The 18,743-nt window shown below is 40.9% G+C and overlaps 2 protein-coding genes across 7 annotated transcripts in view; one reads left to right on the top strand and one right to left on the bottom strand.

Annotated features, from left to right (window-relative positions):
• LOC143353678 (uncharacterized) overlaps window positions 1-18,743 on the top strand; it is a 448,475-nt gene that overhangs the window by 240,061 nt on the left and 189,671 nt on the right. The window lies entirely within an intron of this gene.
• The window catches only part of LOC143353093 (very long chain fatty acid elongase 1-like), a 41,538-nt gene that overhangs the window by 165 nt on the left and 22,630 nt on the right, over window positions 1-18,743 (bottom strand). The window lies entirely within an intron of this gene.

The raw sequence follows: 18,743 nt of genomic DNA, 5'->3' as shown, positions 1-18,743 counted from the left end.
AGCGAGCACGGTGAATCGTGTAAAAAAACTCGCAATAAACCTAAACCTGTCACTAACGAAAACAATAGTGTCAATATTCTTGCTGCAATTACATTAAATCCTCATGTTGGTCAACGTACACTTGCACAAACCTTACATATCAGTCGGTCATCAATTCAACGAATTTTGAAACGGCAAAAGTATCATCCATATCACATGGTTTTATCACAAGAGCTTTCGATAGCAGATTACGATCGCAGCGTAACATTTTGCGAGTGGCTGCAGGGTATTGGGGAAAATGACTTTTTGTGCAAAATACTTATTTCCGTTGAGGCCACTTTTATGAATTCAGGGCGTGTAAATAAACATAATATCGACTGCTTGACTCGAGCGCGTATAATTCCATAACGCTATTTCCGAGCGCTTCAAGTAAGTACCTACGACTCGAAACTTCAAACTGTTATATCTCATCGTGGAAGTACATGACAAAAAAATGTTTCAGACAAAATTTACTTGTTTTTTCCTGTAGAATCGAAATATGTAACGTTTTATAGGGGGTTCCATTTAAAATCATAAAGATACCCCGGTCCCCTTTAAAAAGAAAAGGGGGCGCCACTTCACGCTTATGTAATTAGAAAGGCCCTTCAGATCCATGCGATTTAAGATGAAGAACTTTAAAATCGATGGCATCGTTTTCGAGATATTAAGCTGTCAAGGGTTATGTGGGCCACCCTGTGTAAAGAAGGATCCATTAAAAAGTGTTTAGCCAGGGCGCGTAGACTTAACAACAAAAAAAAAGATGAAATAACGATCGGAATGTGTTAAAAAGCCAGGATCTAAGGGCGATCTCCGTTTCGATCCGTGGCCGGTTCACGTGGTCGTGGCTGTGGTGCCAGGAAATTATTTCCTTCACCTGCGCTCTTCCTTGTCGGCCGGCGTCTTCTCCTTCCCGTGCCGCGACCTTTCCGCTCCCTTCGTTCCCCGTGTTCCGAGCCACTCAAGGATAAAGTAAAAGGAGAGGAGAGTTTCCTCTGTGGCTCTCCTGCACTCTTGCCGGGCCCGGTGTTCGTTGCCCTTTTCGTTTCGCAGCGGTCGCCGAGCAGAACGTTAATTACCGCTCACCGGGAACGGCTCACCGATGCACTCTCCGAAACTCGGTGTTTACGGCGCCTTCGTGGCTACTCATTTTTAAGCGACAAGTTTAATTATGCCCGGAGGCCAGACCGTTTATTCCGGGCCGGTTCGGTTCTCCTCTTCGTCTCCCGGCTTCGAGCGGAGCGGAGCCGCGCGGAGCAGAGCGGAGCGGACCGGAGACCGAACAGGGTGGTTCCGCTCCGACCACCTTACAAGCACAGTCTCCTTCCTGTCCGCGACGACATTATACGCGCAAGGACTCTTATCCCCGCCCGCGACCCTGCAGATCGTCACGCGATCGAGACGTGCGTGTCGAAACGATCATTTACGATCTTTCGGATCTGTTTTCCGAGCCGGCGCCGCGCCGCGCCGGGACGATGGTTATTGGTAGACCGCAGATTTTATGCGTTTATGGCATAACTGGTTGCGTGAGAAACAAAAGTGTATTTAAATTGGAAGAATCGAAGTATGCGATCACTTTACCATTTTCTGGTACATTCTAGTGTATTTTGCTATATTCTAGTATATTCATGTATATTCTGGTATATCCTATGCTATTCTGCTATATTCTAGTATATCAAGTATATTTTGGTATATTGTAGTGTATTTTGCTATATTCTAGTATATTCATGTATATTCTGGTACATCCTATGCTATTCTGCTATATTCTAGTATATCAAGTATATTTTGGTATATTGTAGTGTATTTTGCTATATTCTAGCATATTCAAGTATATTCTAGTGCATTCTAGTGTATTCTGCTATACATATATATCACATTATTTTTGTTTTATGAAAATGGTTGGAAGAAGAAATACATTTGCAGCTATGCTTCTGGTATCTAGGAGCTGCAAATACAAAACCTACACGCATTAGATATAATAAATTAGTGGACAAAAATTCGTAAATAGTCAAAACATAAAATATTTATTGATTGAGCTAATTATGCCGGTGCTAGACAGTTTTTTTGACTTGATTGTGCTTGAAAATTTCTACATAATTTGTTCGTCTATGGACCGCCTGTCCCCTTATTGTCCAATTGAAAAACAAAAATTGTGGACATTTGATAAAATTATGAGAACAGGAAGGGTATGATAAAGCAGCATGTACGAAGCATGTCGGGAAATATATGAGATGTAATCAAGACGAAAGGGGGAAACATAAATCGTGCTGAGTTGTCCTAGTTCAATGTCCAGGGGTTGTAAGTATCATATCCGTTAAAATATTACTATAAAACACGCATGTTTAGGTTTCTATTTGTACGTTGATACAATGCAAGTGAAGATACTACTACATGAGTTTGTATAACAGTGATCAAAAAATGTGTTCAAACTCAACACATGTCTACTTAAAAATATCGTACAACATAAAGGGTTAATTTACTTTCATCTCACAAACGATCTTTAGTGTGATTAGTTGATAAGATATAGATGATAAACTATGTTAATAGCACCCATTTTACCAATAAATTTCTGAAATTCTACATTGTCGTGTCAAGCTATTGTAACTCGAAGCAGACATGATTAAAGGAAAGATTAAAAAAAAAACGGTTACAGGTGAAAGAGAAATTTTACAGCAATTGATAAACTGACAAGTCAAAAATCACTGGATGTAATTCAAAGTTGGACCAGTTCAAAGTTCGAATCGTTCGAAACTTTGAACTTTACCCGCAGCCCTAATTACTCACACGGGGCGTCTTCTTCGCATAGAAGTTTTTTAGCGAACACTCGGGAATTAGATTGCCCGGCTGGTAAGGAGGAAGATAAGGAACTCGAGTGTCTCTTGGCGCATCGTCTTCGCTCTGATTGGATCGATGGAGTTATTAGGGTAGGAGGTGCGATTTTAGCGTGGTAATTGTAGCCTGAACGTGGGAGGTATAGCGAGGAGAAAGTAGGAAGAGTATGTGAACGGAGAAATATTGGGTCATAAGTATAATAGTAGAATTTTTTTCGAAAGTTCAGTCGGAAACGATAGATTCGACTAGACTCGTCACGATCTGCACCTATCTGCTCTGTAGATATATTTCTATAGATACAAACTAGTAATCACTGTGGATAATTAAAACGGCGCCACAAACGTGGTATATTGCGTCAAACAATATTTATAAATTATTTACCTATCGACTTCTAGTGACACAAAAATTATTATTAACGCTTGTAATGATTACTCTTTTAATCAATTAAGTCCCAAGCATTGAAATAAGACGATCTTTGCATAAACTCAATTATTTACTACCTATAAAGGAAAAGCGTGCGAATGCTACCAAAGAAATGATTGAAACCACAAATTTAGCGAAACAAAATAAATAAATGTAAATATTACAATAGCTTACAATAACGTAACAGACACAAAATAATTTGTATATTTTGCAAACTATTTTGCTAGGTTACATAAAAATTGTATTATGGTCTTTTTCGTATTTTCTACTAAAACATCGGAGCCATTCAATGCCGTCATTAAGTAAAATAATTAAAACATTCTTCGATATCGTCGCGTTTCGTAGAACTCTTATTGAACTCCTCGATATTCAATAATTTTGACTGCATCGCTTTCAAGTGGTTGCAAGTTAAGATTGCTGGTTAACGAGTTTTACACGGTGTTAATTTTTGACAACGAACCAAAAATTGTGTCACTGGCATATGTCTGACGCGGCCGTGAATGTGTTAATAAGAGTGGGGGCTTAAATACCAGAGAACGTTGAACGGTAAGATTTATTTATTACGTCGTTAAACATTTAATTTAAGCCCGGCGTGCCAGCATTTCCATCGTAAACAGCGATTCCTAATAGGGATGTCCGAGCTTAACTAGGCAACATCACTCATCTGGCCGATGAGCTATCGCAGTAGTTGCACATAAAGACGTTGAATGGCCGCGTGGCTTCTCCCTTTCGATTCTCTCTCGAATCAACGTTAAGCCGTGACGAATTTCACCGTCTCACGCATGAACGACCTTTATCCATCGATTTGCCCGCATTCTTCTAAATCCCGTGCGATATTTCGTCGACTCCTAACTTACAGGATTTAACCCGGCCCATTAAGACGGACGGTGCTAAATGCTGGCCGTCGCTTTCAGTCAGATCTCCTCTGTTTTTCAGCCGAAACCGTTTGCCTCTCTGAAAGAGTACCGTAATTTAAGCAAGGAAACAACCGAGTAAAACGGCCACCGGAAACAGTCTTTCGTTCTACTCGCTTCAACCGAAATATTTATCCACACACTGTTACACCGTTTATAATTATTTTTAACCTATTGACTGCGAATGACGAGTTAATTCCTTATTCGAGTTAGCCATCACCTTTCAGAGATTTTTCATTTTATTAAGAAAATAACGCTTCCATTTATGCAGGAGATACCCTGTACAAATCCATTTAAATGCTAGACTATGCTAACGATGCTTTTTAGTAAAGGACATGTTTCTAAAAATTTTCGCTTATAGTAGTAAACCGACAATTAAAATGATCACTACGAAATGGGAATTAGATAGAAATTCTCTTAACGATTTTGATGTTTGTAAATAACGTACCAGTAATATTAAGTTCATTTGATGTTTCTTCTATATCGTGTTTCACCTGCTCATTTTTTCCAGAAACGCATAAAATCCGCAGGCTGATGATCACGCAGGAAACCGGAATTTTCTAAGGCTCAGAATACAACTGAATATCCGAGTGTTTCTGTGCGAAATGACATATTAATACATAATTCATTAACATCGCAGCGACACAAGGATCCCAGTATCGCGTACACCGAAGCAACACAATATTATCTGTTTGTACTACTGTATTTTCTGCGGGATTTAGAATATTTTCTTGCCCGAGGGCGAGCCTGTTAACGTCGTGCAAGTCTTGATAGCTTCGTCGCGTATGATATCGACGGAAGTATCGCTGCCTGGAACATTAATGGATTTACATGGTATATTTTCCGAAATTAGTCGTGCCTTGTATCGATCAAGCCCCCGGGCTGACTAGCATTATAATCGATGTCGCGGCCAACGAGGCGTGAAAGTGTTCCTCGTTGAAGAAACCCGTCGCCGGCTTCCAGCGTATTTTCCAACAAAACGATCTTCTTTCCATCGTCCCGATCTTCTCCGGACAGGGTTTCCGATTTTTCCGCAATTTGATCCCGCAGGAACGACCATGGTCTCCGATAAAATTGAGACGACGGCCTTCGGGTATCCCCATCGCTCAAGATACACGATTATTACTGTAATTAGTAGACGGAGGAACTTTATGCAAATGCACGCTTCCATTAACCGATTTAACGAACGCGATTTTTTCTTTTTCAAGTGTGTATGTTTCGGTGAATCGAAACTAGGTAATAAGGAATCCGATCGTACATTGTGCATTAAATGATATCTCGTCACATATTATTATTATTGTCTCCTTTTTGTTATGAAGTACACGATATAATTGTTTAAATCACGACGAATCGATTTGTTTAATGATTCTTTATTACGATTATTCGTGAAGTAACAAATACACATTTCATCATGTTCTTACATGAAATTTTCTAGTACCTTATTATCTACTTTGTATAACAAGTCTGCGCATCCTGTTGCAATATTAACGTGTTTAGCAATATTAAACGTTTTTCTCTTAAACAAATTAAGTTCGATAAAAAAGTGAAGAGCGAGCTCCACCGTAAAAGGAGTAACATTAATTCGTCGAACCATCCGATAATCGTCACCGTGGTAAAATGAAAATTCATTACCCCGGTCGAGTCAGGTCGGTCGTATCGCGTTGCAAGAAAATCCATGGCGTCCCGGTGATTAATAATTACCTCATCTTAGGCGCGTTGCGTTACAAACGATCGGCGATCAGGCCGGATAATAAGGATGATCCGCCGCCGGCTGGGATTCAGGCTTCGTTACTCGATTTTCCGCGCGGCTAAATGTAGCCGAGATAGATCTCGCATTAAACCCACAAGAAGTCTCCGTTCGATAGCCATAAATCGAGATAACGCTCCGAGGGGAGGAGGATGCTGCGGGTAGCTACCGGGACGGGTTAATATCGGCCCGACTGCAGCCCGAGGCCGTCCGGGAGCAAGCGAGTAGATCAGGAACAAGCGAATCCCGCGAGCGGAGCGAACCCGGAAAACGCGTGGCCGCCTCTTAGTTAGATGAGAGGCAATTATCGTAAATAAGACGTATACCCATCCCGTACGTAGGTGTCCCGTTCTACCGAGTCATGGCCCCTCTCGAACGCAAGCACCCATGAACGACAGAATACTGCCTCGGACACAAGTCTCCAGCATTCCACAACATTTTTTCATATTTGCTGAAATTTAGAATATTGAAGTAGCTAATCCATAAATGCGAATCATTGAAAAATTGTTTTCTTTTTGCGTCAGAAGTATTAACCCTTAGCACTCGAATGGCGAGTACAAGGCGCCACTAAAAATGACTGTATCATTATTCAAAATATTTTTTATATTATTAAATTTGTTTGTATTTCATAAATTACTAAACATTTCAGCACTGTACGAGTAAATTGCACCATTTTCGTATGTATAGCATGGAAAAATATATATAGAAGGGAAATATTCTAGGTCGGAAGAAATGTTCCGTTTTCGAGTTAAAATGGCTTCGAGTGCAAAGGGTTAAAATTATCTTCTTGCACCAGGAGAAATTAACAGTGTGTGTATTATTAAGTAATCAGTAGTGAATTGTTAAATAATTGTCTTTATGCATCAGGAGAGATTGGAAGTATCGAAATAGCTACTCCATGAATGTGAATTATTAAAAAATCGTCGTATTCCATCAGGAAATAAATTTCTCAGATCAAACGTATATTGCAATAAAAATAGCAAAAGGTCCAGGTGAACGCAATATTGTCAAGCTTGTGAAGCAACGCATGCCAGTCAGTTTCTATGCTCGGTAGGTTTAAGGTTAAACTGTACCCAGGGAATTACCATGGAACAGCCTGTATAAGTAGACAGGTGTCACGTAAAGAGGATGTTCGCGGGGACATGGTGAAAAACAGAGGAACGACGGTACGGTTTCCCTCCAATTTACGAGTACGCCGGGTACGTGAGTGATTGCAAGATCCTGAGACAAAAGGTCGCGGGCTAAACAAAAGATTGACCCTCGGTTCCTTGTGAGGGGTCGCCGCGCGTCCTCGGGACGATGTATGATTGCGTGCCTCTTGACTCTTACGTCGAGAGAAAAGGCGAATCAGTTTACACTATTCGCGTGGCTGACATTTCGTTGCTATCATTAACGGGCGCACTATAATTTTTCTTGATAAAGAGAGCGCGTATGCCCGCCCCGGGAATTATTGTGAACGATACGAAGATAAATGATCGGGCGGCTCGCGGTCGCTTCGTTCTTGTCATTCTAATGAACAATTACCGTCCGCGCGGATATAAATTGACTGCGCACGCTGGCCGCAGAGAATCGAAGAAATTAATGTTACACGATCGCCGGATTGCAACACCAGCACGCCGCTCGCTTTTTCTCTCTGTCTCCGATCCCGAGGAAATTAAACTTCGCACATTTGTACCGCGATGGCGAATTGGGTTCGGCTGTGTCAAGTGCATACACTTTCCGAGTTAACGCTAAACCTAAATGGGAATTCGTTTCTTTCTGTAATCACTTGAAATACTCGAAAATCAATGTTTTTTCATGCGTTCGATCTTAATATTAGGGGGACCCACTCAATTATTTTGAAATTTAAAACAAACTGCAGTAAATTCAAGTTTTTATTTCTTAATTTATTATATAATCCCCATCATTATCACGGACAGTTTGCCATCTTTTCTGCAAATTTTCAATCCCCCTCTTATAGAAATCCAGGGTTCGTCAAGCGAAATATCAAGGTGCCTCCTTACATCTTCTACGAACATGATCCTCGGAAGGTACGGACGCCGCCATTTTATTACAGGGTTGTAAAAAAAATTATACTTTTTAGAATATTTTGAACACAGGCTGCTTCACCGAAAACTGTAAAAGACTACGTGTTTCCTCTTCAACGATCGGTACAGAACTAAATGCAAAACGAATTCTTTGCAAATAATTGATTACTTATGGTTACACCCTAATATAATTCGTCTTTTCGACGATATTCATACAGATGCAACAAATATTTACGAAAACTTAAGCGAACGTGGAGATTCGTCTAAGTGTCTCGACATGGACATATTTTTGGCATTTTCTCGTCAAGATGTACTGGATTATATAATATAAAATTAGAAATTTCCGGGTTACAAGGTGAAGTTTAACCAAATATTGATCACTCCAGACCCTTTTATGCCCTTCTAGACCTGTTTGAATACTACACGGGCTGTTCACTGTAGTTTATTTGTTTTCCCGAATTCGGTGTTTACACAGTCCTGTATGTTCCAAGAAATTTTACACATCAGTCTTGCAGAGTTTCGTCATGAATTAAAAGAACAATTTTATTAAGTCAACGTTTGATAAACCAGCGGATTCCTTTTCCGAAAAAAAGATTTGAATCATTGAAGGTACACGTTCGCTAATATTCCAAATATATTTTGCTGTACCTGTCATCAGGCACGCCGCGAAAAAATGATCATTTCTGCAGAAACGAGCTTGGTTTTGTTCAATCGCCGGTTACACAGCGAAATTGAGAGAATCCAGATCTTTGACACATCCGTTGGATGGGAAATATGAATGTTTAACAGTGTTTCAGACAGCTAACAGCAGTGGCAGCACAAAGACGGCGGAATAAAACTCGCGGGCTCCGCTTATCCCATATTTAAAGCCAGATTATCGTTCTGAAAGATTAACGAGCAGCAAAACTCGAAGGCGCACGGTCTCGTGAAAATTTCAACGAAGAAAATTCGTTTTCCGGCCGGTACCCTCGAAAGCTCTTTACAGATGGTAAAAAAGAGTCTCGGAAAGTCTCTCTCCTTCTCTCTCTCTCTCTCTCTCTCTCTCTCTCTCTCTCTCTCTCTCTCGCCCTTGTGCCATAGCCACAGCGAAATGTCCACTCCGTCGACGGGTTTCCAAGTGACCGTTGCCAAGGGAGGCAAGAGACTCCACTTCACCAACCCTCGGTCGTTTTCTAACTCTCTCTCTCTCTTTCTCTTTCTCTCTCTCTCTCTCTCTCTCCCTCTCCGTATATGCTCGAAGTAGATCGAAACCCACCCGCAGCCAGGTCCCGGTTTTCGAAAACGGGGAAACGGTCGTACATGCGCGAAGAATGGAAGCTGATCGCCGTCTCTCTCGGAAAAAAGCGATCCTGACGAAGGGACCGACAGCGTCGAGAGCGTAATTTGTCGATGAGGGACTTCAGCCATTTTCACCCCTCCACTTTTTTCCACCTAACTCACCCCCCGACCAGTGTTTTTCTGAGCGCATCTTATTTACACGTCTGCTACCCTTCGATCGATGAATTTCTTTTCTGCTTCACGCTGGAGCTACGGCTGCACGAAAAGCGACTCGTTGTGCTCTACAAATATACCGATATTTAACTATACTCTCTGCAAAAGTAGCAAGACTACGGTTAACCCACTGCCTAATTACGTAGCTCCTGGTTAACGTCAATTTCAAAAATGAATTTTTCCTTATAATTCCGTGGACAAACACTATTCTTGATACTTGAAAGTGATGTGGACATTAAACATTGCAAAAATAGAAATTCGTATAAAAATCAAAAATTCAATACATAACAGATCTTCTGGTAATGTAACTCGTAGTGAACTGTGGGTCTTACTATAAATTTCTAGTCCCGGTCATTACTTCACGAAAATTAGGAAAAAAGAAAACTTTTCATCGGTTTGTTATAATAAAATAAATAAGGAACGACACTAATCATAGAATAAAATGAATCGTATACTCAGATAAACGTTTGCTTGAATTTTCTTTCATTATTGAAGAGAAGCTCAAAAGTTTCCTAGACTGCCCGTTGAAATAGTCGAGAATTTCGACGAAAACGAGCAAACGATCTGAAAGCTTTGGATCGCGGTGTAGAAAATGTAAACGACAGAAGGCCCGAGTGTTTTGCCGAGGATCGTGAGAAACGTAGTTCCTCGAATCACGCGAAATTATCCTGGAAGAATGGCCGGTTGCGTCGTTAGCCAATTATGCCGGGCGCGGAGGTTCGGAAAAAAGTTTTCGGGGAAAAAAGCGACGGGAACTTTCTATTTACCCGGTTGGTGTCCGGTAACCGAGGAAAAGAATTAAGGAAGAATGGGTTCGACGGACGCAGCGAACAGTTCATTTAGCTACTCGCCGCGTCCCGGGAGCGGCCCGGGAAAAAGGAGACTGACTTTATTCCCTTGCACTTGAAGCATTAAAGAGTTTCGGAGGTGCTTCGAGAGGCCATTGAGAATCCTTAAGAAGCTTTCCAGCCTTGGTAACTAATTAAAATTCTTCCCCTCGAAAATCTTTAAAACTCCACTTGATCAATCTGGCAGGAGAGGCAACGTTTCCGTGGAACGAACGGGCCAGAATATTCTCTGTCCGGCGAGTGTTCCGACGAGAAAGAAAATTCCATTCCGCCGCCGCTCCGAGCCGGTTCGAATCTTCAATTGTGTTGTACGTCGCGAGAGCTAGAGGAAAACCATGGCCGGCAGATTCTGACAGAGAATATTAACCCGTGTTGACCCTCGCGACAACGGTCGTGATTATCTCAATCAGTGGGATTAATTCACCGCTGCCATCCGTTGTTGACCTCAACTTATGAATTGGACTCTCCTTTGTGCTCGGCAAATTTGCCTTTATTGCTGAACTTTGGATTGCCGGCTTCGACTCCGCTCGTCACGCTCCACGGAGATTGCAATCCACAAGTTGAAACCGTTGTTTTGCACTATTTTAACACTACATCTACCGAGCCTTAAAAGCAACTAATACGCGTTGTCTTATAAAAATGACGAGATTCAATTTATTTGGATTTTGTGCGGTTCGTATTATAATAGATGCTCTACCGGGAAAAATTTATCTCGAGAAATCATTGTGACCATTAACAGAATTCGATCTGGTCATTATAGTCTTCTCTCTAGCTAAAATCAATGTGGTAAATAACCCCGGCTGTTCATGTGGTCACGAGACACAGGATATTGATCACGTCTTATGGCAATGTCCTCTATATGACACGCACAGATTGAAATTTATATATAACCTGAGATTACAGGGTTGTTTTCTTCCCATGTCGTGCAATGTACTACTCCATAGACCTACAAACACACTATGTAAGATTTTCTGCTCCTTCCTGAAAGATTGTGGATTATGTATATAATGTCACCATCACGTCCATTACCGATTAAGCGACTTCAACGTTACCTTCACATTAGTATAAGGTTATTATTGTAATATTATGTATGTAATACAGACCACAGAATAACCTCTCATCGGAGGTTACAACTGTTCAATAAAAAAAAAAAAAAATAAATAATAGATGCTCTACTAAATATATTCATTTAACCATTTCCACGAAATCATCATTAATTGGCGGTGATAGGTTTAGTGTTAACTGACCGTACAGCGTCACGCGAAGCACAGTTTCGGAATTGGTAATCTTCTTGTCTCGAGTCGTTTACCTTTGCCGATATTTGAACCGTGATCATTTCGTTAGAAAAAATTATGCAACAATATACCTGAACTGATTTCAAAGCGTCGTTCATTTTTGTCTAAGATCTTGTTGGGTGACACAGCGACTGGGAAATTGGAGACTCCGTTGTCCGGTCGGAAACGTTACAAATTGAAACATTCAGTTCCTAAAAAACGAAATAATACACAGGAAAAATTTTAATTCCACGAGTTCCACAAATTGTTTCGCGGTTGCCTTGTTCCGTGCAGTTCCACGACAACTCGGACACCCGTTGCACCGCTATTGTCCGGTCGCGGAACAGCGAAGGGTCGCGTAAATATTGAGACAAAGGCATGCAAATGAGCAGCTATTCATCGGCGAATCTTTTTATTTGCCCCGGTGCGGTGCGGTGCGGTGCGGTGGTCCGGCGAGCAAAGTGGCAGCGTCGGTTTACAAAACAAAACCGGTTAATTGCGGGTACAAAAGTTGCAGTGGGATGAGAAGGGAGGAAAGGGAAGAGGAGAAGAGATAGAGGTCCGCGCGAAAGGACGACCAGCAATAGGAAGACACGGGGGCACGGACCGGGGCCGGGGATATCCTGTCGGGCTGTCCCGGGCCATCTACTTATGGCAGCGGACACCTGCGAATTCCGGTCCGCTCCGGTCCGTTTTCGGGGTTTCGTGTGCGCCAAGGTAATTTAGCATTCGCGACCGGCCACAAACCCTGCTCAGCCGCAAAGTAGTCGTCGGCCTGGCTGAGTCACACCTCCGTGCAGGTATTTTAATGCCCCGAAACGTGAATGGATTTTTACGTCGGCCCCTTTTAATGTATACACCCTGTAGTACCGTGCTTCCGAATCTTGTCCGGCGACGCGTTACTCGCGCCGGCCATCGTTCCTACATTTGTATCCTCGCCGGGCCCTGAGAAACGACACTTTTCGGCCGAGCAACTTTACGGTTTACGATTACTGTGGTGTCGCACAGTGGTCCAAATCGAGAAATTCAGTGACTTTTGGCCCGAAAATGAACTTTCATGTATCGATACCTGATCAATGAACATTGCTTCCCAAATGTCCATAGACCTCGGAAATGGAGAAATTAGTACAATTTATTAAATATTATAGTTGTAATAAATATTGAAAGTTGGACATTTTAAGAAGAGTATTTTTCACGAGAAAAATTGCTTCACTTTGATGCGATGCCCTGACGTTCCTATTTAATATTTTCTCGCGCTTTTTTTTTTAATTAAAGAGCAGATTTTTGCGATAAGAAATCGTGTCTTACATTATTAATTAGTCTGCACAATGTATTAAAAGTTAATGCTGGACTAAATGGAGAAAATTAAAAAAAATTTTTATATTCGGTAAGAGATATCTTTAAAGTCCCAGGAAGTCCCAGTTTCTAACAAATTGGACTATTTTCAGTACACCTTCCTCTATATGATGGTATAAAAATTATTTCCGCACTCTTCCGCCTTTGCAAATTATAGCAGTTTAAAACTGACAATGTTACGTCGCGTCGCGTCCCCTTACGTTTTACGGACTACACTTGTATTCTCCGACCAAACTTCCAAAGCGATACGGAGTTCTTTTCAACGAACTGTTTGGATTAGAGTTACAGGTGATCTCTTCCATTCATCGAGTAGACGTGGAAAAATTTCGAATATATACACGAAGTACTGCGGAACAATTTGTAGCGCTATATGATTGGTATCCCATGCCTGCTTCAGTCCATAAGTTATTAATGCATGGTGCAGATGTAATAAAACACGCATTATTACCAATCGGACAATTATCGGAGGAGGCTCAAGAAACACGCCACAAAGACTTTAAACAATTTAGATACAAACGTACAAGAAAATCAGACAGAATATTAACAAATGAAGATGTATTTTATAGACTTTTATTGACATCGGACCCGCACATGTCAGCAATGCGAGTGAAATCATGTAAGAAAAGAATACAAAATTTAGAACCAGAAGCTGAATTATTAATAATTAAATAATAGAAAAGGCAGGCTTTGAAATGGATGGACTATAAAAAATAATGCTAGACAAAACCATTTGAGAATGAAGACTGACAAAGTATAAACAAATATTATTTTTTCATATTTCATGTTATTATTATTATATTATAAAACCATCATTGTTATCACATTTTTATCACAAAAGATTTACAAAAATGTTACTAAATTATTTTATATTATATACAATATTACAAATATTATCAATTATTATAAAAAATATCTTTTGACACAGTTATGTGACGTTTTTACCTTACCCGACTCCTCAAATTTACATTTTTCCCAATTCATTAAACATTGCATGTGTGAAACAAATATAAAATACACACTTAGAAAGAAAAAATGGTTTGGAAGATTGTATTTAAACAATTTTTTTTTAGTGAAAAATATCAATGAAAATTAATAAGAAATTATTGTTTAACAAATTTAAAAAATATTAATTTTTCTTTATTTCAAATTGACTATTTTTTTAATGAATTTTAGTGCAAATTTCATCCCGATAACTCTTATGGTACAAAAGTTATAACAAAAAGTCACTGAATTTCTCGATTTGGACCACTGTGTGTCGCGTCGATCCCGGAATTGGGGAGAATCGGCTCGCGACTGGGTAATGGTTTAACGGCGAATGATTGTAAATTCAAACTCCGGAGAACTAGTCTTTATTTCTAAAATGCAAGACTCAGCTTGCCTTCGGTAGCTTCTAAGCAGCTCGGTGCTTGAAGGAATTCGAATTCTCGATAGCTCTAGACAGCTCGGTGTACTAGTCGGGTTGGTGTATCAGACAGTTCTGTTGTTGTTACAATATTTTGGAATAAGGTAGGCTCGGATGTGGGTGTGGACTTAGGAAGTTGTCTATGATTGGTTGAAGGATGTGTTTGGAAGTGGTGGAAAATTAGGAAGAGTGGGAGTGGAAGATACATTTGGTTACAGGCGGCTACGGCTATAAAACTATAAATTTCGGTACGCTAACGGTTCGCAGGCCAACATGTGATCGTCAGCTGAGGTTGTTCGGATTTTTGACTACGCCAAACTACGGTAGGTTTTTTATGGCGGTCGTGGTCATTATGCCGCGGGTGGTTAGTTTAACTGACCTTCACGGTTGTACTGACGTCCCTTTGCAGAGGGTTTTTACGACGGAACAATTACGATTAATTATGCGAACAGTAGCGTGCCGGACAAGCGACTCGGCTGAAAGGCTCGCGAAAAGGCTGTAACTGCAAATAACACATTGTAATTTTGATACAGTTGATTTCTATAGCATAACAATCCCCACCACGAGTTTCAGAGCTCTGAACACCTCGTGGTGGGGGAAGGGCGCTAGTATGCAACGAACGAGATTCTACTGCAGTGACGGACACGGTAGGGGCCCCTCAAACGCCTGGTTCTCCCACCAACCTCTCCTTCGTGCAGCGCCGTTTACTGGAAGGGGAAAGTGGGCGCTGATGGAAACGGTCTTGCCTCAATTCAGATAAAATCCCTGTTTTACTGTACCTCAAAATGAGCGTGTGGGGCGCCCCAAAAATTTATTTTTAAAATTAGCAGCTAGACTACAACGGTAAAAAATGTCTTCCCAGTGATCTCTTCCACTAATAGAGAATTATACTCTCTTTCCCGAATAAAAAGTCCGTAAACGTAAAGTATTTAAATCTTCATATAGTACAATGACCAAAAAATGGGCCATTTGGTACCCGAAACAACGTCACGCATAAAATAACCGCTAGGAACGGGTCGTTGAATGTCTAAAGAAGACAGAAGTGTGTCGCCCGGCTCAGGTGTAAGAATAATTCGTAAAATTTGACTGTAGAGCATCGCATTCCATGCAATTAAGTCTCGGCAATAAATTTTTCCGTGCGCGAGGAAGCTGCGAGGTGAAAACGCCGACGCCGAAACGGAACGCCTTTTGCCGGTTGTTTCTTTGTTATCGCCGGTGGCTTCGTTGCAGTTTTATTGCGCCGGCGGATCGCCGGCTTTAACGACCTCTTAATCTGTTTCCGCAAACGAGCGCGGTCGCGTTTCACCGGCGAAAAATCACGGCGCGCATCGTTCACTATCTCGGCCATGCTCTTTAAAACTTTTTTCCGTGCTTAACGGTACCCTCGGTGCACACGCACGTCGAATTATTCCTTTCGGTTTTCTTCCCTTTTTCTCCTGTCTTTTCTTTTTTTTTTTCTTCCTTTACTCTTCGTACGTAAGACACTACACGGCAACAGCCTGTAATTATCATTAAGGATCATGTATTCGTTTCGGCGAGGCGACGATTTATGCCTCATCGCGGATCATTTTGCGAACCCGTCGAAGTCGGTTTATTCCGTGTACCTCAAACGGCTGCAATTTACGGTGCATCTGTAATACAGTTTCCGACCGCGACCGTATGATTTTGGCGATATAAATTTTTATGGACCGAATTTTTATGTCGTATAAATCAACCGTGTTTATGGTACCAGCGATTCTTTTTTTTTTTTTAGACTTTGCACCTTCGCTCGACGCCGCACGCCCCAAACCAGAGGATCGTAATCGTGCCGCGAATCTGTATGCTTTTATAGCTAATAAAAGGAGATCGGGATGGTGTGAAATACAGTTTAAATGAAGTTTAATTCAATTGTAATATTTTACGTTTCGCTACGTAATTCTACATTTTTGAAATGTGGTTTTCGTTCACTGCATTCACAAAAATATCCAGTGCAATTTGACAGTGAAAAAAATTATATTAAACGTAGAACTCAATTTTTATTCAGCCCCTGATTGGGCAATTGATGTAGACAATTTTTAGCTGGCATAAAGATCCGTAAACTATTTATTGTTTATATATTCCGAATCTAATACATTCTACCGTGTTGTGCAAAGACAGCTCTGTCAAAGTATAATTAAACTATTCTATTGTCGCATATTTTGTAGTTACTTAGATCAATCGTTTGCCACATTGCACGATAATTGTCGGTAAAATTATTCTAGATAATAACTTTATTATCTCGCATTTCGTTGATACATGAGACGACATAATTAGTTTGATTTTGTGTTGCACGATAATATTTTACGAATGGCGACAAGTGGAGGGTTGAGTAAATTGTACTGCACGATTGTTCGACAAAAGTCTGTAAAACTGTTCGCTATAAATCGACCTTTTGAACAGAAAGGATAACAGAATTTCCGCGGGACATTTTTCCGGAATAAATTGGCCGAGAGGCGGAGGAACCAGGGACCGCTTTGAAATTTTCCACGTAGACGCTCGTTTTTCCGCAAATACACGTCTCCTGGCTCAATTACCGTGGATCTGGGCTGGCCTACGGCTCCGGATCACTCGTTTACATAATTCGACGGAAATCATCAAGCTTATCCTGCAGCCAGAGCACTAACGAACAGACTTGCAAAGCATAATCAGCCAATTTAGTGTGCCTAGCAAATGCATCTAGCTCGGGTTACAAAAGGGGACGTTGCGCCATTCAAGATTTCGGTATGGTAACTCCGATATGCTAGTTGCTCACCTTGGAAATATGATATTTCAAAGTGGCCGTCTAAAAAATATTTAAAATACAGTACCACCTCGACTATCCAAACACCTGATATCCAAAGTCCCTCGTATTCCAGTATGCTTCAAATTGAAATGGCTTAATCTAAGGCGATCCACAAGCAACACTATTTATTACACAAATTAATAAACATCAATTCTATTAAGTTGCTGCGTAATGTCTGGTTTCTGACAGTAACATTAAACAAACATAACGTTTTCCTAAATAAACAATTTGCCACATTTTGATCAAACATCGCATAATGTCAATATTCTTATTTGTCCATTCATATAAAAAAAAAACATACACAACAATCACATCGATTGACATTGAAATCAATTTTATTAAAAAGGAAAATAGACTAAATAAAAATTGAAGATACGACCTTAAAGATCAGCTTAGAGTACCTCAAAATGTGGCAATAGTAAACCTGCTAATAAATAATCACAGTAATCGTAAAATAAATCGCAAGTGGAAGGGTTAATTGAAATCCAAGGTTGGCGGAACAATTCATGTTTTTGCAAATGGCTAACGTTTTCGGCGCGCAGTCTCGTTTCAGAGAAAGTATGCCCGACATTCGAAATCATATCCCGAACTGGTTATTTCACGTAATTACATCTTCCCGCGCATTACATCCTGTTCGCGCACTTGTCCTCATCATTCAGCGTCGAACGCGGCGGTCTCTCTCGTCATTCATTCACGCGGCCGTACAAATTTCTCAATTCGCGCATTCGCGAGAGTCTCCAGGGGCCGAGTGATTAATCTCGTTATGGACGCTGCGAGAGAGAGAGAGAGAGAGAGAGAGAGAGAGAGAGAGCCAAGGTCTCTGCCAGCAGACGACTCCGAGATTCAATCTGCGTTCCTCGTCCTCTTCTTTCCTCCTGTCCTTTTGTTCGCTCGTATTCTCGAGTACCCACTTCTCCTTCTCGCTAGTCAATGGTAACAAGATTTAAAGCCAAGACGTGACACCTTATATACTTCTCGTGCTCCCTGTCTCATTGTGCTCTCTCTCTCTCTCTCTCTCTCTCTCACACTCTCTCTCTCCCCTACGCTCCTTTGCAGAGTTGCACCTTCAGCAAAATTTGCGTATGAAGTTCACGCGAAACATGAATTTTTCTCTGTCTCTCCTCAAAATTGTGTAATTGTCTTGATCCACGTGGCTCTGGGAACCCTTCTGTAACCCGTTGCATTCCCAGGTTGAATTAGCATCGTGACAAACATATTAATTTTTCTATACGTAATCCCGTAGATTTTCTCCTAGCTTTGAAACTTGGATTTTCGGCATTTTGTCGTCAAAATCTAGAGGATTGTGGAAAAAAAAGTTAAAAATTTCTGGTTTCCCGAGGTAAAGTTTAACCCTGCATTACATCACCTTTGACGTTACTCGTTTCTTTTCAGTCAAAGTGAGACCCTACAATTTCATGTTAATATTTCATCTTCAAAGAGGAACCATCTTGTAAGAATCTCAGGTGTATCGTGGGCAATGTGCCACCTATCTATAATAACTACGAGTCCATTTAAACATGATGTCCAGGACTCGCACTTTATGTCTGTCGTCTGACATCGAAAGCACCCAATAGTCCTTGCAATTCGCGCTACCAGTGTCGGGTTGCAATAATA

Source organism: Halictus rubicundus, chromosome 4 (genome assembly GCF_050948215.1).
Source record: "Halictus rubicundus isolate RS-2024b chromosome 4, iyHalRubi1_principal, whole genome shotgun sequence".
Taxonomy (NCBI): domain Eukaryota; kingdom Metazoa; phylum Arthropoda; class Insecta; order Hymenoptera; family Halictidae; genus Halictus; species Halictus rubicundus.
Note: the sequence above shows the minus strand (reverse complement) of the source record. Positions and strands in the feature narration are given on the sequence as shown.